Source organism: Equus przewalskii, chromosome 14 (genome assembly GCF_037783145.1).
Source record: "Equus przewalskii isolate Varuska chromosome 14, EquPr2, whole genome shotgun sequence".
NCBI classification, from domain to species: domain Eukaryota; kingdom Metazoa; phylum Chordata; class Mammalia; order Perissodactyla; family Equidae; genus Equus; species Equus przewalskii.
This window is the reverse complement of record NC_091844.1, coordinates 26,838,419-26,861,708: the sequence shown is the minus strand read 5'-3', so window position 1 is coordinate 26,861,708 and position 23,290 is coordinate 26,838,419. Positions and strand designations below refer to the sequence as shown.

Below are 23,290 nucleotides of genomic sequence, written 5' to 3'. Positions count from 1 at the left end.
CAGAAGCCTAAAGGGCTGGGTGGGTGCGTGGAGGGCTCATACAGTGCTCCCACACTCTCTATGGTCCCCTTTTCTTTATGATTTTGGCTTGTTATGACCTGATTATCTGAATGGCTCCCTGAAAACTTCAAACAGATTTTTTTTTCTTTTTACTTTTTAGAATTTTATCCAGCTTTTCTCAAGAGGAACATAGATTTGCCTCAAGGAACTCTATCACAGTCAGAAGCAGAAATCTGTTCAATGCTTTCTTTAAGTTTTCTCTCATTTACCAGCAAGAGGTTGGAATTTGGGTGGGATAAATAGGGAAATTCCTAGATTGAACTCAGACTAAATAAATAAATTCCAGGGGGCTGGCCCCAAGGCTGAGTGGTTAGGTTTGTGTGCTCTGCTTCCGTGGCCTGGGGTTTGCTGGTTCAGATCCTGGGCACGGACGTATGCACCTCTCATCAAGCCATGCTATGGTAGCATCCCACATAGAAGAACTAGAAGGACTTACAACGAGGATACACAACCATGTACTAAGGCTTTGGGGAGGAAAAAAAATAGAGGAAGATTGGCACAGATCTTAACTCAGGGTGAATCTTCCTCACCAAAAAAAAAAAAAGACAAAATCTCTTTGCTCAAAAACCAAAATCTATCTATATCTTCCTCACAGAAGAGAATATATTTAAAACAAAATGACACAGACTATTTACAATAAATGCTTGCCAAAAGTAATTTTGGTAAATGCAAGCAAAAATCAACATATAAGATAAATTTTGCAGGAAAAAGTGTTAAACAGGATGGTGAATATTATTTTATAATAAAGAGTAAAAATCATAATAAATGAAGCATCATGAGCTTTCGTTCCCCACACAAGATCACACTGAAATAGAGAAAGAAAAAATGTGCATACAAGAATAATTTGACAGAAAAGCAATAACTGAGGATGCTCTAAAACCTCCCCCTGAGTCATTGCCAAGTAACGTAGACAAAAATAAATCTGGATGTAGAGTATATAAATGACACTGGATACTAGAACACAATGGAGCAGTGCCTTCCAATTATTTTTAATATATAATTGTCTATCCAGCCAAACTACAAATCAGTGGCAAAATAAGGTCATTTTCCGATACTCTACACTCAACACATTTCTCTTTCAGGCTTTTTCTCTCAGGAGGCTACTGATGTATGTGCTTCAGCAAAATGACAGGGAAACCCGAAAGAGTTGACTTAATATGTACTTCTAACTGTGGACTCTGCAAAGAGAGGACATATTTTGTTGAGCTCCTATGGCATACTTAGAAAAAACAATAATTATTTTTGAGTCATAAAGAAAGTCTTAAAAAGATTCCCAAATCAGAAATCATAAAAACCACATTATCTGACCATATATAGTAAAACTACAAGTAATTAAAAAAGTGTCAACTAAAGAATTTTAACACTTTTGAAATTTAAAATACAAACACAACTTTTTGTAAATAATTCTCAGGTCAAAGGAAAAATCAAAACTTCACGTGCAGACTGTTTAGAAATAAATGAAACAAATAATACAGGTAGCCTTAAATTGCCTTTGTTGTTAGATAAGAGAGAATGAAAATAAATAAACCAGACATTTTACTAAAGAAGTTATAAAGATGGCAGTAAAATAACCTTAGGAAAAGTAAGAAAAATAACTTGAGTTAAGCAAAAGTTAACTAGAAAATGAAAAAAGATTTATATATATTTAATCTAAGACTAGTTATTTAAAACATCCAATAAAAATATAGGCCTCTGCAGCCCAAGGGCATAGTGGTTAAGTTCTTGTGCTTTGCTTCGATGGCCTAGGGTTTGCAGGTTTGGATCCTTGGTGCTGTCACACACACAGCTCTTCAAGCCATGCTACGGTGGTGTCCCACATACAAAACAGAGGAAGACTGGCAGAGATATTAGCTCAGGGACAATCTTCCTTAAGCAAAAAGAGGAAGATGGGCAGTAGATGTTAGCTCAGGGCCAATCTTCTTCACCAAAAAAAAAAAAAAAGGAAAAGTAAAGAAAAAGAAATAGGCCTCTGACAGAGCTAATTAAAAATGAGGGATAAATGTACACTAGAAATATAAAAGAGGAATATAATACACAAGAATAGAGGAGTTTCAAAAACTATAGCACAAGATTGTATATAGTGCTATAATAAGATATTCAAAATTGTTGAAGAAATGGAAGATTTTCTCAGCAAATATTAATGAACAAAATTGAATCAAAAGCATAAAATCTAAATATATAAATGGAATAGAGTGAAAAAATTGTCAATGTATCTAGCCCCATAAAAGGCATTGGCCTACATGATGTTATGGCCAATTTCTGACAAACATTCAAAGAAAAGTTATTTCTCATAATATGTATAAGTGTTCCAGGAGGTTTCAGGTTAATTTGAAAAGGATGCCTTTGTATCTGCTCCTTTCCAGATTCCAACACAATGGTATTAGGAATAATAATAAAAATAAGAAGCTAGAAAACCTGCGAGGAGAAGGAGAACTTGTATTTAGAGGATGGAGCGCGGCCAGAGGGGAAGCTGTCGTGGCAGAGCAGAGGAAGCCTCAAACCTTAAGGCTTGGCAAAAGAAGAAAGTGAAGCAATGCTTAGCGAATTGCCCAGCACTGTGAAAAGGCTCCGCATCCTGCAAAGCAGTAGAAAGTTTAGTGCTGAATACCTTTGGATCGACAGAAAGCCCGTAGAGTAGTTGCAGTGGTTTCACGCCCATGTAACGGCCAGTAGCTACTCGCTTACTACCTGATGACTACCTCAAGGCAACAAATCTTGTTCTAGGGAGAAATAGAACCTGAGATGCTCTGGACTCAAGAAGACTGGGAATAGTGAAGAACTGGAGACAGAAACTACGTTAAAAACAGGACCCATGTGCTTTGGTGAATTCTCCTGCCTTCCCCTCTTCTGCTGCCACCTTTCCCTCCTCACCCCAGTCTCCAGAATATACACAGTTAGGGTCCAAGCTACTCTTTGCTCCTCAAGCAGGGGAATGGAGGATTATCCTCGGGGAAAGTGAGCAGCACCAGAGAAAGAGCCTGAGAGTCTCTGAATAAATCATCTGGAATGTTGCCTCATCGCATTATAGTGAGCACCACTCCATCAGCCTGCCCATGCCCACAGCACTTCCAATAGATGAAAAGACAGCCGAAGAACACCAGATATTGGAGGAATGCTTTTAACATTAAAGACAGAGAGCAAAACAAACAAAAAAGTAAATAGAGAGAATGACCTTGGAGGAAACAAAAAGCAAATCAGGGAGCAGAAGAAAACTATTCTGCCTTATCAAAATATAAAACTGTCATTAATGTGTTCAGAGAGATAAGAGAAAAAATTACTTGATAAAACGTTGCGATAATATACAAAAGGGGCCATGAGAACATAGGGAGCTCTTGGAAATTTCAAATAGAACGCCACCACCAATTTAATTGAATGGTTGAAGGATAAAGCTAAGGACTCCCTTAGAAATTAGAAGACGAAGACAAAGAAGTTGACAACAAGGTGGGAAAGGTAAAATTTGTGAATTGATGCATAAAGTCAAACATCCAAACAACAGGCAGTTTAAGAGGCAGCTGAGAAAACAGAGAAGAAATAATATATGGAAAAATCCCCAGGAGTGAAGGCTGCAAGTCTTCAGTGAGGACCCACGTGTCCAACGCGTGAATGAAAAAAGCTCACCCTAAGCCATGCCATCGTGGCACTTTAGAGGGCCACTGGTAAAGAGCAAAATCTTAGGCTTCTCCTGAAAAGAGAAAAAAATCCCCTATAAATAAATAGTAGTCAGAGGTCACTGGAAGTTTCAAAAATATAAGTGGATGCGAGAAGACTGTGGAGCAAAGGCTTCACATTTGAGTGAAAACTATTTTTAGTGGATGATTGTGTGCCCAGACAGTGCACTGATACAGGGGCAAAACACGAGAATACTAAAGAATGTCTCTTTCATGTACTCTTTTTCAGACGCTGTTGAATTGTGCTTTAGCAAAATGATGGGGGAAAAACAAGACAGAAGAAGACAGAAGATAAGAAACAGGCATTAATCACAGAGGAGTAAGGGGGGATATCCACAGATGACAACTGTGCACCAGGCGTACAAAGAAACACACTGTGGCAAAACTATTGGCAGACCAATGGGTACGTGAAAACCAAAAATTAGCGAAAACTGTACAAATGGAAAAAAAAAAACCAAAAACACAACTAGTTATTGCTACCAGGCAAAATTGCATTGGAAAATAAGTGCAATCATGGACCACTCCGTCTCAGCTATAAATAACATACAATCGTAAACTATTTATTAACCAACTAATTTTGCTAAAATTATGTTGAGAGTGTAGAGGAAGAGAAAGTTGGAGGGTGTGTAAAGTATAATCCTCATAAACAGTTGTTTATAAATAATGTCTTCATTTGGTAAATCAAGAAGCAACAGTATAAACAACGGTATAGAAATGTGGAGGTAAATAGCAGAAAAAATAGCTAAGAAAATAGAAAGTAGGCATGAGACTAAGCAAAAGCGTTGGTCAGAGGGCTGCTTTATTTCATTAGAAGTGTTTTAGTAATTTTTTTCTATATTTTAATTACACACACACATTGTTTGATAGAGATAAAAATAATTTGAAAGGGGAAAATGGATAAAAAATGTTTTAGAGCATCGAAGAGGTAGAAACTTCTTAATTCATTTTATCAAGCTAACCTCTCAGTTAAAAACTTGAAGATGATAAGATAAAATAGAAAACTGCACACAAAACTCAGCTATCAACGTGAAAGTCCTAAGATATTAACAAATAAAATTGATAAAGTAATAATAAACAATGACCAAGCTGAGTTTAGTCTAAGAAGCAAGGAAGGATTAACATTATGAAAAAGAAAAAAACTACACAGGCTCTCCTTAATCGATACTGGATAAAATTAAATAGCATTGTTGATTAAAAGGAAAATGTTGGCATACCAGGAAAGACTATTTCATCGATATGACAAGAACATCTGAAATAATCGCTCAACACCATCCTTAACTATGACAGACTAGAAAAGTGTCTAAAATTAGGCAAAGATAACTACAATTATCTGTGTTGTTCTGGACGTTTTGAGCAAAAGAATAAGGCAAAGAAAGACATAAATGGTGTAAATATTGAGAAGATAGCAACTTATTTTATCTGCAAACGTTACGTTTGTCTACCTGGAAAACACCTGAGAATAAATTGGAAAGCTAGCAGAATTTCTAATAGAGTTTATTAAGATGGTTTGTTATTAAATAAATATACAAGAGTTAACAACTTTTTATACCAGAGGAATTATTTAAAGAGATCTACCAAGTTTTTCTAGAGGGTTGAGTCTGTCTGTATATGACGACAAAAACAAAACAAAATAACGGTGACTTGAAACAGCAGTTCTCAAACTTTTTGGCTTCAGCGCCCTTTTGTCAGATATCATATGAAAATTCTGGAATAGATAAAGTTGAAACATACTGTCTTCCTTTTCTAGGACTACTGTAACATCACCGAGAGAAGGTGGCGTAAAGCATCAGATACTTATTCTCTCACAGTCCTGGAGGCTCAAAGTCCAATCAGGGCGTCCGCGGGGCCTCCCTCCCTTTGAAGGCTGTAGCGGGGATTTTCTTGTCTCTTCCAGATTCTGTTGGCTGCAGGTCTTCTTTGGCTTGTGGCCTCCTGCCTCGGATGTCTGCCTTCGTGGTCACATTTCCTCCCTAATCTGTGTGTCGAGCTTTGTCTCTCATCACTACACCTGTGAGGGCATTGAGCGCCACCTAGATAATTGAAGGTAATGTCCTCACCTCAAGATTCTTAACCTAATTGTATATGCAAAGATCCTTTTCCCAAATAAGTAACGTTTAGAAAATTTGGGGATTCAGACTTGATATCTTTGGGTGGCAACTACAAACAAACCTATTCTACAAACTGCTACACGAACCTACTGTGGAAAAACTGGGAATACACAAAATTTTTAAGAAAATATAATTCATCCGGAATATATCACAACTCAGATACCCACTGTTAAAATGTGTATTTAGAGATATAGATATCTCTAGATATATAGTTATACGCATTTGCTTTGCACTTTTTTTTTTACCTAGTTGAATACTTGAATAGATGGAGAGAGAAATCACGTTTCAAAAATTCTCACTATCCTAATGTATACATTTTATTTGATCAAAATTAAAATAGCAACGATATATGTTTTGGAGAGAAGCCCATCCCATGGGAACTTTGCAAAATTTTTCTAAATTTAGTCTAAAAAAATCAGACAAATGCAAATATCCAAAGCAATCTGAAGAGATAATAAGAGGGTTCTTTCTCTACTAGATATTAAAATGTGTCCTAAAAGCAAAATAGTTAACAAAATGTCATACTGCCGCAGGAATGGATGGGTTAATCCTAATGAAACTAGACAGCAGATCCAGAAACAGGTTATACACACACGTAAAAACACACCTCTGTCCTTCCTCCCCCTACTTCTCTCTCTGTCTCTCTCTCTCTCTCACACATACACACACACACTCCTACATCCATGTGTTTATATTAGTTTCTTATTGCTGCTCTTACAAACTATCACAAATTTGGTGGTTTAAAACAACACAAATTTATTATCTTAGAGTTCTCAGGACCAGAAGTTTAAGATGAGTCAGGAGGGCTGCATTCTTTCTGGAGATTCTAGGAGAGAAGGTGTTTCCCTGCCTTGTTCGCCTCTTAGAGACCAACAGCGTTCGTTGGCTCATGGTCAAGGAATCTCCATCTCCTCCCTGCGTCTTCACAGCCAACAGCATAGTGTCATCAAATCTCTCTTTCTGTGACCTCTGCTTCCGTTGTCACATCTCCTTCTCTCACTCTGCTTCTGTCATCACATCACCTTCTCTGACCCTAACCATCCTTCCTCCCTCTTCCAGAATCTGTGATTACATTGTGCTCTCCAGATTGTGATCGTTATTTTTATGTGTCAACTTGGCTAGGCTATAGTTCCCAGTTATTCAGTCAAACACTAATCTAGGTGTTGCTCTCAAGGCATTTTGTAGATGTGATTAAAGTTCATGATAAGTTGACTGTAAGTAAGGGAGATTATCCCAGATGATCTGCATGAGCCTGATTCAATCAGTTGAAAGGCTTTGGAAGCAGAACTGAGACTTCCCTGATGAAGAGAAATTGCGCCTTTGGACAGAAGCTTCGCTCTATGTGCTGAGTTCCAGCCTGGACTTTCTGACGGCTTTTGCCCCATGAATTTTGGATTCTTTGTGCCAGCTCCCACTATCACATAAGCCAATTCTTTGCAATAAATTTTTTAATATATTTCACCTATTACCTCTGTTCTTTGGCTGAACCCTGATGGATACATGCATAATTCAGAAGAATCTTCCCATCTCAGGATCCTTCAAGTCAGAAAGCAGGCTCTCACTCAACACCACATCTTCCAGCCCCTTGATCTTGGACTTCCCAGCCTCCAGAACTATGAGAAATAAAATGATTGCTGTTTATGCCACCAAGTCTATGGTATATTTGTTATAGAAGCTCAAACTGACTAACACAGGTGTCTGACAAGCACTTCACACTTACACGTCCAAACTGTACTTCTGATATTCCATCCACTAAACCTGTCCTACTTGCATTTCCTTCCAATTCAGTATGTGGCGACTCCAGTTTTCAGGCTAAAAGTGTTGGAGACATTCTTCACTACTCTTTTATCTTTTTCTCATCCTTTATCCAATCTGTAGGCAAGTCTTGTAGGCTATACATTCCAAATAAAACAAGAATCTGATCCATTCTCATCCTCTCCTCTGGTACCATCTGAGTCCAAGCCATCATCACCTCTAGGCTGGCTTAATGCAATTGCATCTTACTGGATTTTCTTGCTTTCATACTTCTCTCTTCATTTATTCTCAGCCCAGAAAACAGAGTGATCTCATACGACATAAGTAAGATGTCACTCTTTTGCTCAAAATGGCTTTCTGTTTAACTAAAAAAGTCAAAGACCTTACAGTGGCCTACAAGAAAGGCAGCTCTGTAATGTACCTGAGCTCCATCTGAGAAATGTTTAAGAATGAAAGTGGAGCACTATCAATAATCATGCCAGGAAAACAGGTGCAAACTCTCATTTCAACCAGAGAAGCTTCCCCTTTCCCAATTTGAGTTACTAAATTCGCCTTTACCCTGATCCCCCTCTGACTTCATCTTCTACCACTCCCTCTTTCGTTCATTCAGTGCTAGCCACTTTCGCCCTCTCAACCTGTCAGATTTGTTCTGCCTCAGGGCCTTTCCACTTGCTTTCCAATTTCTAGAATGCTCTTTCCTTAAATATTGGCAGATTGCTTTTTTATTTCCTTCAGGCCTTTTATAAATGTCACTGTCTCAGTGAGACCTTCTTTGGCCTCCCTTTCTGTACTCAAGTTTATTTCTTCCCTCTCTTCCTTGCCTCTTTCATTGTTCTTCTCATCGCTATCTAACATATCATATATTTTGTTCATTTATCTTATTTTGTGGTTACCTTATATTAATTGTGGTTACTACATGGTGTGAGATTAAAGGTAATTTGTATTTCCTTGTTTTTGTGTATCTGAACATTCCACTTTGACTTCAATGTGCAGGAAGGATTTGCCTAATAAAAAAAAGAAAGTTATGAATATTGATATCATTATTGGTGAAAGTCTAAAGTTTCCTGTTTATTCTTTGTATCATTTTGGATATGATCTCTCATGCTTTGGGCCATGGTTTCATGAAAAAAAATGAGTTTTAAAAATTTTAAAGTCCTGGAAACTTACCTTCAAAAGAAATTCTAGTAACTAAAATTGATAAAGGGGGAGCTTCTCTGGTTGAAATGAGAGATGGGTACACAGGCTCAGGACTCTGAGGAACTCACTTTGAAAAGCTCAGGAACAGATGATCTCTTAGATCCTGTGGCAGAGATGGCTGGCTGTGATTTGAGTTCCCCTTCTATATTGTAGAGTTGTTGCTGGGGTGCAGCCCCCCAGCCATGGATTCCTTTCCTCAGCTCCTTTTACATGTAGGTATCGCCATGTGACTGGGCTCTGGCCAATGCATTGCAGTGTGGGATGGTTGAGTACCACTCCCAAGCCTGGCCCATAACCAACACCCCTCACCCTGAAACCCCCTACAGTCTCTTCTCCCATCTGTTGGCCAGATGTTGATGGCCAGAGTGCCTTTAGAAGCCAAGCATTGATGATGGCAGATGTCAGCCTGGGGCTCTGAATGCAACATGGGGCACCCCTGAGTACTCCCCTTGGCCTTATGACTTATATTGCATATGAAATTTTGGGACTTATCTATTATATCAGCTAAACTTTTCCTAACACTCAAATACCGCACGGTTCTATATTTATTCACAAGTGGTAGTAGAAATTAAGCAAAAATTATATTTATATTGTCTAGGTACATTTTTCATCGTGGGGTATAATTTAAAGAGAAGAATTGAAAGAAATTTAATAATTCACATCCTGGACACTTTAAAATATTCAGGTATTGTAAACTTGAGGTTTTTTATAGTGCCATCTTGATTTTTTCTTTGAATGGCTATCTCAATGCAAGTTTTTGATCTCTCTAGTTCAACGTTTTATTATGACTTTTTAGGTATCAACCAAGTTGCATTGATGCCCTCCTGAGAAGAAAGACCCCTTTTGTCAGTCAAGTCCAGGGAAAGTGTGAAGTCCAAGATCTTCCCAGAGGAAAGCATGGAATGAGGGTAATTAGACTTTGTGCCTGTCCTTTCACTTTTTAAGCCTAAATACTTTGAAAGGGTCCTCCATTCACCATTTATCCTCTTCAAAGTTGTGTTTGTTCTTACCTGGGTTCTACTGCATATAAACATGCAGGTGTAGGAGGAGGGCAGGGCAGGGGCCAGAGAAAGAGAACCTAGGTTGCTTAGGAAGGCCCTGTCTCCACTCTTTGGTGCTTGGTGTGCTCCAAAATACACTCCTTCAAGGCAGAGTTAACACGTAAAAGACGATTCTTCTTGATCTTCTCAGGTAACAGAGGTTAGTGCAGCTTCTGGACTAGTTATAAGATATGCAAATAAGCTTCATATTGTCTCCTGTATCAGGTCTCAGAACTAAACTTCTCCCCATCTTCGCCTCCCCGGGTGACTGTCCAGCTGCCTGATTCTTGAAGCCACTTGACTTTGGCAGGAATGCGTGACTACCCCTCAAGCCACTCCCTTTCCAAGAAATAAAAATACCACGGTACTTGGGCTGTCACCAGTTCACCGTACCCCAGGGAAGCTCCTGTCTGTGATGTCGCATTCATTTCTGAACACTGGCATTGTACTTTGAAAATGCACAGAGAAACACTTGATGAATAACAATGAAACCAGCAGCGTTTACTTCTGTGCATGGCAGTCTCAGTTACATTTTTTTTTAAAGACCTCTTTGCCAAAATTGGTTTAGGTTTCAAGACACGTTTTACTCTTAGTCAGATATAAAGGTCACTCTGTGAACAAAGGGGAGATTGCGTGTTTTTGGTGATCACAGATGAAGCTGGAAAGGCAGCCTCTTTCAAACAAAATGAGGTAGTAAGTGGAAAATGAAGGTGGCAGAATTCTATAGAGCAGTGCTCAGCAGCAAGGGATGCTGGCATTTTTTTCTTGACATAAACACAATAACACGTAGAGAAAAGCCTATCAGATGAGAGAGACCCAGGTACTGTACACACAGATTTTCAGACAGGCAGTTGGAGCCCCTTGGTATCTTTAGTTTCTCCCACTCCCTGCTACTTTATCCTTTGTCAGATTCAATGCAGCCTTCAAGGGCACTGGAGGCAGACGAAAGAGAAAAATGTCGAGGGAAGGACAAGGGGGAGGGGGAGAAAACAGTTTCCTCTCCTAGCCTTTGTTAAGGAATGAAAGCACACATCACGTGAAAATCATTTCCTCTCTATCCAACAGCGCCAACACGTTTGACACTGGTTTGCTGAGAGCTTATAGAGAAACTGTGTTGACATTTTATTCACATAAGGGTTTTGAATTATCTAAGGTTTCTTTGAGATGCGCTGTTGGATATGATCTGAATAGTCAAGCTTGGAGGAAAAAAAAAACAACCCCCAGTAACTCTTAAATGTTCATATGAATCCCAAGGTGGAAAGCAAAGATGAAATGGTAAGAACAAAAATATTTGCTTACTCCTAGACAGCAACATGATACATCTATGTCAAAAAGAAAATAAAAAGTTGCTCTTCGAAAAGGACCCACAAATGTCCAACTTTGCCCCGCTACCCTTTAGGCTAAGGGAAGTAGGATCTGACAATAATGACCAAACACAGCAGGATGCTAGAGATTCTGTCCTTCTACAGAGGACATATTTTGAAATATTTTCACATGGAAAATACACACATATGTTTTAGTGAACAAATACATATTTTCATTGCAGTGAAATTAGAAAATACAGATGAAAGCAAAAAGAAATACAAGCACATCCAGCCCTACTTCTCAGAGATAAGGATGCTAAAAATGTTCCATATTTTTATCTTATTCTAAGCACATATGTATGCATAATACATATATACAAATACCATAAAATGAAAATAATTTATTTATGCTGTTTTGCAATCTGTTTTGTAAAATACGTTGTAAACTCATTTTTATGTCACTTATCTGCTACATCATTTTTAATGATTACACTATATTCCTTTGTATGAATGGACCATAACATGTATAAGAAATCTACTTTTGGATGTTTAATTGGTTTCTAATTTTTTGTTGTTGTTAATAATGTTGCAGCAAATACCTTTATTTTCTTATGATAGATTTCCTAGAATTGAATTGCTGGGTGAAACATCGTATCTAATTGCTGATGACTTGTTTACCTATATATTCATAAAATTTATAAATTTATTTTTGATATCTAAAGTTTTATCAGAGTATACCTTTCTTTTTGACCTCATTCTCTTCTTTTGGAAATCCTAATGTATACACATGTGCATTCAAACGTAAATTAACACATATGAGGTCAGGAGAAAGAAGCAATAATTACGTAACCATATAATTATATCTATAAGATATACACGCACATACACACTGGATGTCTATTTATCTATCTATCTAGAGAGATATATTTTTTCTGTGTGTTTATCTCTGATCTGTTTCTGTCTCTATTTCTAACTCAATCTCCAATAGAAGAAAAACAATAACCAAGCTGTAAGAAAGATCCAGTCTGATAAAAATTCAATTTCAAGGATATATTGAAAAATCCTATGAATGTATAAGCAAAACAGGTCACAAGTGATCAAATATTATTTTTTACCCATCAAATTAACAGAAATTATTAGTGTTGAGGATGCAGAGAGACAAGTACATATGTATGTATGTGTGTGTATATATGTATGTATATTTATACCTATATATCTATGTACTCTTTCTGGATATTTTATCATTTCCCCCATTGTTTTCAATCTCTAAAATATAATAGCACTTTTTTCCCCAATTCTCAGAAAATTTCTTGCACTTATAATTTGCTGAGCCAATTCCTGTAATATTCAATCTTTTTGTTCACCGACTTTTCTGAAATATTAATTGTGCATTTATGTTATTTATTCCCAAACAATCCTAATCAATATCCAATTTTCCTGGCTCCATGAGTGCCTGCTTTTGTCCATAGATAGAAAATTCTTTGGAATGTGTACAAGAATATGAATTAGACATTTTCCATAATTTTCTCCTGTTTCTTGGAGCAGCTCTATTTATGAGGAAAAGTGTTCTAATTTCTAAAACTGGTCCTTTTCTTTGGAACTTTTCCTTTGGAACTTTTGTTCTTTTACTTTGGAACTGTTGAATCTTATCGTAAATCCAATAATTTTTTCCTTGTTGCTTTTCATTTTGCTCATTCTGACACAGTTTAGTATTTGGTTTTCGGTTAGATTACATCAACAATTGTGCGGGTTGCACTTTGAGTATTGCAGGGCCAGACAAAGCGAGACAGGAAATGCTTAGATATGGCTCAGTTATCCTCGGCCAGATCAGATGATTGGATTAATGAAGAGGAGAGAGGGAGATTGAACTGCAGATGGAGGCTGCGGCGACAGAGAGCATCACCTCTGTGTTGAATGATTACATTTTTGTGATTGTTGTGGCTGCCTAAAGTAAGTTAGCTGATCCAGGGCTCAGGATTCTCTAGCTGGAATGGCACTCAGTGCTTGTTAGGAGTCAGCATCAGTGGAGCCTCTGCGTTACTGACCTCTGCTTTCTGGGAAAGTTATAGTCAGGAGTAAATATCAAGGATGGATCCGGACCTCATGTTATTTTGGGTTTCTGTAACTTCCTCTTCTCGGATGTGCTCATATGATTTAGGATTTAAAAAATATATACTTTTAATCTTGGAATATCTTTGAATCTACAAAATTTATAAAAATAGTCCGGAGTTCCTCTATACTCTTCATCTAGCTTCCTTTAACGTTAGCATTTTACATAACCAAGGTACATTTGTCACAGCCAAGAAATTGATATTGACATAATGTTATTAACTAAACTACTGATTTTCTTTGGATTGTGTCAGTTTTCCCACAAATGTCCTTTTTCTTTTCCAGGATCAAATCTAGAATATCACATTGCATTTATGCATAACTGAGTTTGACCGTCTAGCAAAAGCCACCAAAACTTTTCTCCCTTTCACTCCCTTATGGAAGGTCACTTGAACTTGATTTCCACACAGATGTCTTCTCCTGAAGTTACTTGCAGTTTGACCATCCTTTCTATCATTTTAATGCCTACTTCTTTATTTTTATAGAAAATTTTCAGTTTCTTGAGAATGTACGGGCCTTTCTCTAGTTTCCAAGGATAATACAGGTTATTTTCTAGTTTGATTTCTCATTTTCTCTATTTTGTTTTTTGGGGGATGTTAAACTCAAGGCCCTCATCATCAACTTAAGCCGGAGACACCAAACATGTCTCTCAAATTTCATTTTCATTTGTGAGCACAGAGTTAGCAAATTTGTGACACAGTATATAAAATACGTCATGTGCGCTAGAATCTGGAATGGAATCACTGGGTAACTTATTTCCTTTCATATCCAAATGCACTCAGCTCAGATGAAAAGTCATTCCATCAGAGAGCCTCCACTACTGCAAAGTCCATTCTGAAGCAAGAATTCTGAGGCTTCAAATCAAAGTCCGCTTTTGTTTGCCCAAATCTTCCAAGACCCTGTCTTTGAAGGTACACAGAGAATTCCTAATATCTGATCTCCATTCATCTTTTCATTGATTATGTTGCAATATTCATGGATTCTTCAACTCTGATACCAAATATCTTTCTCCAACACTCATGCAGCTCAGTCACAGTGATAAATCTCTCATGGTTGTGATTCATGGAATTGGAGTATTTGTATGCTCCACCATATGTTGCTTTTCATTATGCTTTTAGATGGGCACCTAGTGTGGTCATTGATTTCCTCACACACCCTCAGTGGATGGAATGGCCATCTTTAAGGTTGGCATGCGTATTCCATCACATCCATCTGAACAGAAGCCTAGCAGAAACGCACGCAAGCACAGAATTGCTATGTTTCTTAGGGTTAGTCCACTCTAGGTGAGTACAGCTTTGATCCCCCTCCTACTCTGCTGTGGTTACGGGGCTGGATTTAGAGTCAGCATTATCCTAATTTCCTGTTTCTTCCTCTTCTCTGGGAAGGTGCGCTCTGACTTGCTATAACCCTTCAGACAATTTCTTTTTATATTAAGTTCCATTAAATTATAAACACATTAGATTCCTCAATCTATTTTTGCCTGCAGGAAGGACTAATGTGGTTTACAAATGAGAATTAATGTACAAATGAATCCCAGGGTATATCCTGAACAGGGGGCACTGTCAGGCCATTACGAATTAATTTTTAATAAATCTTGAAAAGTGTCTCAGGATTGATTCATTTGGTGTTCATGTTCATGCAGCATCCTGCAAACGTAATGGCACAAAATGTCATCCACAAAAAATAAAACAAGAAAGCCCAGCCTTTCCCCAAGGAACACATAAAGTTTTTAAGGACATGAAGAACCTCCCAAAATATTGACTTTGGGAATTGCCAAAATCCTGCTCTTACTTTTTTTTCAGAGATGGGCTGGGAGTTTTACAATCTAAGCCCCTCCTGATGGAGCTTTGCATCTGCATTGTACTGTTTATTTCTCTTCACTCGTGGCATTTCTCACTCCTCTGTCATAAGACATTCTGTTGCTGACCCCATTTCTCCTTTGGAAATCTTCTTAGAGACTCTTTGAGCATTTCTCATTCAGTTCTTTTTTTAAACAAACTGCATTCAGTGGAGCTAAGCTATTCCTGGACATAGTATTTTTTCCCCTTGTGTTTTGGGATTAAGTATTATTTTTTTCCTCGGGTCTCTCATCCTTTGAAGAAAGGAATCTTGTAAAGGTTAAAATCCATATCTCGGAAACATAAAAACCAGTTTCCTCTGTAGAAGTTTTCAGGAATCAGAACGGGCTGCAAAGGGTAATAGGCAGAGACCACCCTGAGGATTCCTTGAAATCTTTCCTCTTTGGAATTAACCAACAGTGCAGAGCAAACAAAAAACGGAGGAAGTTGTTGTGGATATTAAGTGTTCATAGATAACTTTCTACCACAACTCCAGTTTCTTAGAGAGCTCTGGGAAGAATACCCTTATCTCAATTTAGCACTCCTGTAAATATTTTGAAAGATAAAATGATAACTATTATAAGATCTAACTTTGGTACATTGAAGATGGCTGTGAATTCTTTGCTTCTCCTTCCATTTGAGAGGTGGACTCAAATTCTCTTCCCTTCGAATATGGGCTGGCCTTGGTGACTTGTTTGACCAATAGGACCTGACACAAATGCTATTCTGGGATTTCTGAGGCTGGGTCTTAGGAAGACCTGTAGTTCTGCCCAGGTATCCTGGAAGCCTGTAGTAAATGTCACTATCCTGACATCGCCAGGCTGTGAGAAGCCGGTGCCAAATGGAGAAGCCCTAGAAAGATGGGACACCATGTGGAGACAGAGTGGCTGAGGAGCTCTGAGACCCCAGATGTGTGAGTGAAAAAAACAGATTGGAAGTGCAGCCTGCAGCCCCGGTGGCCCCAATTAATGCCACATGCATTAGAGATGAGATGCCCAGCTGAGTCATTCCTGAATTCCTGAACTGCAAAATTGTGACCAAAATAAGATGGGTGTGTTAAACCATTACAAGTGTTGTAGTAGTTTTCTATAGGCAATAAACTGAAATAGTAACTAAACCAAATGTTAAACAAACAAGAGTAGATATTTATGGCACTGAATCAAGCAGAGTAAGTTGGACAGTTTGTACAAACCCATGTAATTTTTTTTTAATGCTATCACCCAGATCACTAAGGATCAAGGCACAAAGTTTAGTTAAAACCTAGCCTGGAAATCTTGTCCTTCAGAGAAGATCACAGATTCAGCCGCGATCCAGACCTGAGGCAGTGTGTTGAGCCAGCATATCTGCCTCCTGATCACCCAAGACCGCAGTGAATAATTTCTAGTCAAGCTTGGAGTAATCCCAGAAATATTGGCCAACCAAAATCAAACACCAAAATTGCAGCCCAGCCATTATTTAGCATTTCTAAATCAAGTCCATTGCAGTTTATGTGCACATGGTCGTAGGGTTAACATGCTGTGCTGACATCCAAGCCTTAGATTCTAAGGTAATGCACACCTTCCCTTGAGAACATAAATTCATCAATAAAAAAATCTTCCACTTATGGGGGCCTGCCCTGTGGCGCAGTGGTTAAGTTCGCACACTCTGCTTCAGGGGCCCAGTGTTTGTGGGTTCAGATCCTGGCATAGACATAAGCACTGCTCATCAAGCCATGCTGTGGTGGCATCTCCTATAAATAATAGGGAACGATTGGCATAGATGTTAGCTCAGTGACAATCTTCCTCAAGGAAAAGCAGGAAGATTGGCAACAGTTGCTAGCTAAGGGCCAATCTTCCTCACCAAAAAAAAAAATCCTCTACTTCTTCTTTTTTTTTTATTTAAAGATTTTTTTATTTTTTCCTTTTTCTCCCCAAAGCCCCCCGGTACATAGTTGTGTATTCTTTGTTGTGGGTTCTTTTAGTTGTGGTATGTGGGACGCTGCCTCAGCGTGGTCTGACGAGCAGTGCCATGTCCGCGCCCAGGATTCGAACCAACGAAACACTGGGCCGCCTGCAGCGGAGCGCGTGAACTTAACCACTCGGCCACGGGGCCAGCCCCAAAATCCTCTACTTCTTAATGAACACCAACAAGGAAAATCCCTAAAAAGGACACACACACACAAAGAAATTATTTAAATGTTACTCAATTTAAAGCTCCCAATTTAATTGCACTATTCCTTTTACGGTTTCCCACATTTTTCTACAAAATAGAGCAGTGCCAATTTTAAACACTCAGAAAGTATATAACAATTAGTTTTCAATTTCCAATACGCAATTTCAGCTTTTTCTATACTTTAAAGGAGCATTCTTCTCCTTGTGACTTTTTGATAGCATTTAGCTACTGCCTTGACCCGCGAGGGAAGAAACACCCACTTATTGGTCAAACAGGTCAAAGAAAGTAGATTATTTTTCTGCTCTTTGCTAAGCACAGGAAAAATCCCAGGAAATAGCTAGGTCTCAAACCACCTCTTATATTCTGACCATTTACTTTAGTTATAGCTTTGGGAAATTTAGGTTCCTTTTCCCCCCAATTTAGATCTCTGCTAATAGAGGTTCCAGCCATGCTGCAGCCTCCATCTCAGCCTTCACACTCTTACAGTTGAAGGATTTACATCAGTTGGGGATTCATTCTGATGCTCTTTTGGCATTTGTAGGAAGGCTTTTTCTGTCCTTACAGGGGGTGGTGAGGGAAAGATTGCTTACACCAAAAGATAATTACGGATAAAATTGTAGACATTTGAAAATCTACTGATGTCACACTATTTTTTGGAGGGAATGTGTTGGGACTAACAGAAGAACAAGGGGTGTTCTGAATGATTGTCATGGACATACCTTGGGAAATGGCTCTGTGTGTGTGTGTATGTGTGTGTGTGTATGTGTATTTGTTCCACTTATTTATTGCTGCAAAACAAACCACTCCTAAAACTTAGAGGAGTAAAAACACAGCCATTTTATTATGCTTATTAATTTATGGGTCAGTAACTTGGACAGTTCATGAGGGAGATGGCTCATCTCTCTGGATGGCTTAACGAGCTGGGAAGATTCAAGCAGCTGGAGGTGGCTGAGACAGCTCCATGGGGCCATAAGATTGGGCCTCAGTTCTTCTGTACTTCATATCTATTGAGACTGGAATGCCCAAGATGGCTTCCTTACCCACATATCTGACACCTGTGCTGGGACAGCTGGACATCACTCTTTCTCCCTGTGGCTTCTCCATGTAGCTATTTGGACTTCCTTGCAGCATGACGACTTTAGGGTGGTTGGCCTTCTTGTATGGCTGCTGGCTTCCCCAAGAACAAGCATTCGAAGACCCAAATGGAAGCTGCAAAGCTTTTAGTGACCTTGGCTTAGAAGTCTCAGAGATCACTTCTGTAGCATTCTTTTGGTTCACTAAGTAACTAAGGCCATTCAGATTTAACAGGAGGAGAATTAGATTCTGCCTCTATGGGAAAAGTAGCAAACAGCTACTTTTAAAATCTCTCATGATGGGTATGTTGAAGAGGCAGGTACCAGTTGCATTGGGAACCCAGCCATGACCACATGGGACAACTGTAGAAGAGGGTGACAATGGAGATGGCTTCCTCTTCCTCCCTTTGGCCGCTAGACCAGAGTGGGAGACATTCCTCAGACACTGAAACAAGGGGACATGGAAGGTGTTACACTCAGTGGTACAACATCAACCTGATGAGGCAGCAACATGAACAGCGGAGAATAAGAACTGCTGGACAGAGCTGGTATTTTAGCTACTCTGGACTTACCAGACTTACCTCTGGGGGAAGAAAGAAAAAATTCACATTTTAGCAAGCTTAAGTCTGGAGATTAACAAAAAATATTTTTAAAAAACATGTAAAGAAATTTGATAAACTAAGTCGGATTGTCATCACCATCTTCCAATCAGAATCCCTTTGCCTGTGTCATTTCGTCATACATCTGTATTACCAGTCAGGCAGCACATTAAATAAACATATCTTTATTCTCATGAAGATGGAACCCTTAATAGCATTTTATATCCAAATAGTCACCAGGGTTTCTTTTTTGCTGGATATTTAGCAAAACATTGTGGACCTGGAAAAGCACATAGAAAGGAGCACATCAAACACTATATATATATATTCGAATGTGTGTGTGTGTGTGTTACAGTAACACATATTTCTGTAAAACATTAACATCAATACCAGTGTGGGTATTGGTGTTCTTACAAGAAGTTCTTACAAACACTTGTTTTTCTTTAACGTTTTTTCACAAGTAATATGTTTTTGTAAAAATTTAAATAATGTAGAAGGATATACATACAAATAATGTAGGATATAGAATAACTGATTTCCTATTATGACTCTTCTGCCCCCAAATCTCTCCAGACATTTTCAGATCATTTTGCTCAATCACATGCTTCCATTGTCTGTCTAAGGAGACATCAAAATCCTTACCATTGAAATAACCCTTGGCCCAGATTTTTATATTCAGCCAAACATAATCATAAAATTTCATTTGTGTTCCTCTTTCAAATGACAGATTTCTTCACTTGAAATCATCTAACACTATTTTTAAATAGAAAATAAAATTATATGGACATTTGGAGAAAAATTTATATTTGCGTAGTCCCTGCTATAATCGTTCTTTGGAAATTTAGTTTTCACTCTGCCTGCCTTTCACGTGAATAATGTACAAGTTTTTGTAGTTTTATTCCTCCTTTAAGTCCAAGGATAGCTTCCTTCCTAAATTGGGGGTAATCCTTATACCAGTCACAAGCAAAGTCAGGATTCTACAGGGAAGTAAAGAGTACATGGGTCTGGTAGGATTTTTTTGGCTGCTTGATTTTGTAAATTGCATGAGTCAAATCAGACTTTTAAACTAGATACTGCCTTTTCTATTGTGGTGTCATTCAATTCCACAGTAGCTGACAACATCATTTCTCTGTGGTTAATCCCTTATGTTAAACCACCATCTTTACGAGGCAATAGGACTCAATGGTAACTCACAAGCTCCCATTGTGGGAGCAGCATCGCTCTCACTTATTATGACCAGAGGGATCACTTCTTTCCACTTGGCTTCAGAAAATTTCCTTGTACCATTCTCTTTACCCTATAGTCTGTGAAGATTCTCCCTGTCACCCTGAGCCTCTTATCCTGGGCCCTTCACTGGACTCACCTTTCCCTTCTCTAAAGAGATAAAGAAAAGCATTACTCAGTCTGAGAGCAGTTTCAAAGTGTTTTCTACCTCTGTTCTTGTTTCTGGATTTGAAATCTGTGCTCTTCTCTCACCAGCTCTGGGTCAAATGGATTTGATGACATTCTCAGGCATCACTTTCCTTGGGGAGGAATTTCAGGATACTCCCATTCTGATGCTAAGTTGTTAGTTCTGATGTAGAAGTAGCTACTGGACTCAGAGTTAGTAAACCATAGCTGATAATAATTAGAGTAGAAAAGTGTATAGGTAGAGTCCAGAGGAGAAAACATCTCCCCCAACTCTAAGTCTACATTTATCCTGATGCTGCCCTAAGACTCCAGTTCCCATGATGCTCGCAGACTTCCTTGCCTTTATCACATTCCATTGCACATTAGTTGTTCAACAAGCATGGTGGCTCATCTTAAGGCTGTTACATAATATCTTAGTAGAGAATTTCCCTGTCTTAAATATATGGTCTCTGGAGCAAAGACGCAACCACTCTTTCACTACCTATAGTTGGGGTTAGCAGTTACCTGTGCAGTGCCAATTTCAATCTATGAACTCAAGCTCATATAATAATCTTGGTAAACAGAACTGACCTATTCTATAATAATTTTCCCATTGGCTTAATGGGTATCAGAAAATATTATAGAGTTTGTTGGGTTGCTTAAGAATACTGTCAGAAAGCTGTATCCCTATGGGACAGTTAGGGAGTTTTTAAGGAGTTAATACATGTAATGAGCAAAGAAGAAAGCTTGGAACATCATAACTCAAGAAAGACTATTATTAATATTACTACTACTATCATATCTGATTGGCACCAACAGTGAATGCTAATTATTTTCCTCCTTCCATATATCCGCTCATTTTGAGTTTTCGTATGCAAATACTGAAATACAGTTCTCAACAGGAGCAAACCAGACAGACTCAGAGTCAAATTTGCACTCTATTCCCTGTTAGCACAAGCTGTAGGAGAATACATCACAATTCTGGCAGAATACATAATGATCTGGCTAAATGATTAATTATCAAACAATATTTCTGTGTGGAAATGGTACACAGGAAATACTAGAGAAAAAAATTAAATGTCAGTCTGTACTCAGTGACCTTAAGAACTTCCTACTCTGAATATCCTTATGCATTTGACAAAAACAAAAATTGAGTATTCACTGAATTAAAGAAAAATATTAGAGCCGCCAAGAGAAATTTCATGAACTAATTGTGAATACATTTATGTTAGAAAACCTTGATTCAAAAATGTTTTATGGCTATGCTATTAAGAGGACTTTGAGGGTCAGAAGTTTAAAATTTACTTAAAATTTAGATAACTGGATATGGATAGTTATTGACCCTTTAATAGTGTATTAAACTATTTATATAGTGTTCTACAAAAAAATAACATGTACATGAATAAAGTATGTGCATAACATCTAATTTCCTTCCTTGAAGTCTTTTATAAATCTGTTTATCAGGCAAAACCATGGAAATGTTACCTAAGAATGCCTGGACAAGCTCTCATCTGTGTGTAGCAGTAAACACTTCGATAAATGACATCTCTAAAGCGATTCTGAATCCTGTGGCTCAAAGGGCAGAGAGCCCTGGAACATTTTCCAAACTTGAAGCTGAGTATTGCTTCACAAGGTATGCCTCCTTAATGACAGTGTTCAACCTAAGCTTTTATGAAAATTGTTCCAATTAATAGTCTTTATATGATGGATATGGGATTGTGGTTATGAATTTCCATTCCAGTTCACTTTGTGCAAGAGCAATCATCCTTAAAGGTTCATAATTTCTTTTAATTGGATATTTCATTACCAGGCAAGGGTACAGAGAGCAAAACTAATTTTCCTTGCCTTTTATTTAGCCCACTTGATTCGGGAGTAAGTGCTTATGATGTAGGCCTAAAAAGCAATCATTGTTCTTGCTTCTAAAATTAATTTGCTGAACCATGGAGAGCAAATTATTTTGTGTTCTGTGCCTCAGTTTCCCTTTTGGCAAAATGGATTGTTGACAATTAAATTTAAAAAATGAAAAATGAGACATTAAAGTGGACAGGCTCTTCCCCACCTGAAGTCTAAATGTATTGTTATTCCCATTAAGAAAATCTGTACACATTTCACTTCATCTCCCTTTCTTGTCTAGGGCTGGCTGCACTTCATCCCATAAAGTTTAACACGGTGGAAGAAACCAGCAGATTAGGATTAAATAACTTTCAAATTGGTCCTGATGCCATCCTTTACTTGGCCATGCAACCCTGGCCCAGTCATGGAGCTGCTCCAAGACTTCCTTATCTGCTCTTCTGTCCTGTTGGCCCCCGTCGGCCTTCAGGGAGTTGCTGTTTATTATCTGCTGCAACAGTAAAGAAGTATTCCATCCCTGGTGATACATCTGCTTATGAGGTTCCTTAGAGAGAAATGAGGACTGGCCCTGCCATGCATGGTATCTGTACTTACCTCGATCAGTCACTACCAAGGCCCGGGTCTCCTGTGTCGTCCATCATCATTCTGACTCTCATTCCTGGGCTACTCTTTACCTTGCCCAATCTGCCCACTTTGTGCTCCCAAATCTCCCCCTCTCTTTCCTTTATGATTTGCAAGATCTCCAATCCTTTCCTCAAATCATTTTTCACTATCTACCCATACTCTCCTGGATTCATTTTTCTCCTTGCTCAGGCTAAATTCCACTGTGCCATTAAAGTCATTTCCTTGTGAATAATCATACTTCTTTTGTCTCTTTTTTCCTTTATTTTATTTTTTTGAGAAAAACTAAAACCTTGGATAAATATTACCGTATATTCTTCATGTCTGCACCTATGCAGGTTGAACATAGCTGGGGAAAAATCACACTATTAACGCCTCACTCTAAATTAATTATCTCAATTCTCAAATTGACATCCAATAGAGCTCCCAGATCCCACTGTGTTTCTTTAATAGGTTCATTTTTCTACTCCCTAAAGAGTGTCTATTGGCTCAAACCCCAAAACCTATTTTTTAAGTTTTTCTCACAT

At 38.3% G+C, this 23,290-nt stretch overlaps 1 long non-coding RNA gene across 2 annotated transcripts in view; it reads left to right on the top strand.

Moving 5' to 3' along the window:
* Nucleotides 1-23,003, top strand: part of LOC139075723 (uncharacterized) — a 93,873-nt gene extending 70,870 nt beyond the window's left edge. The window contains exons 2-5 of one of the 2 annotated variants that reach the window (XR_011526428.1): nucleotides 3,958-4,131; nucleotides 9,585-9,696; nucleotides 21,756-21,924; nucleotides 22,426-23,003. This is a non-coding gene — a long non-coding RNA (uncharacterized lncRNA). The remainder of the gene's footprint in view (nucleotides 1-3,957; nucleotides 4,132-9,584; nucleotides 9,697-21,755; nucleotides 21,925-22,425) is intronic. The other variant, XR_011526429.1, reaches the window with a different exon arrangement.
* Nucleotides 23,004-23,290: the final 287 nt, after the last annotated feature.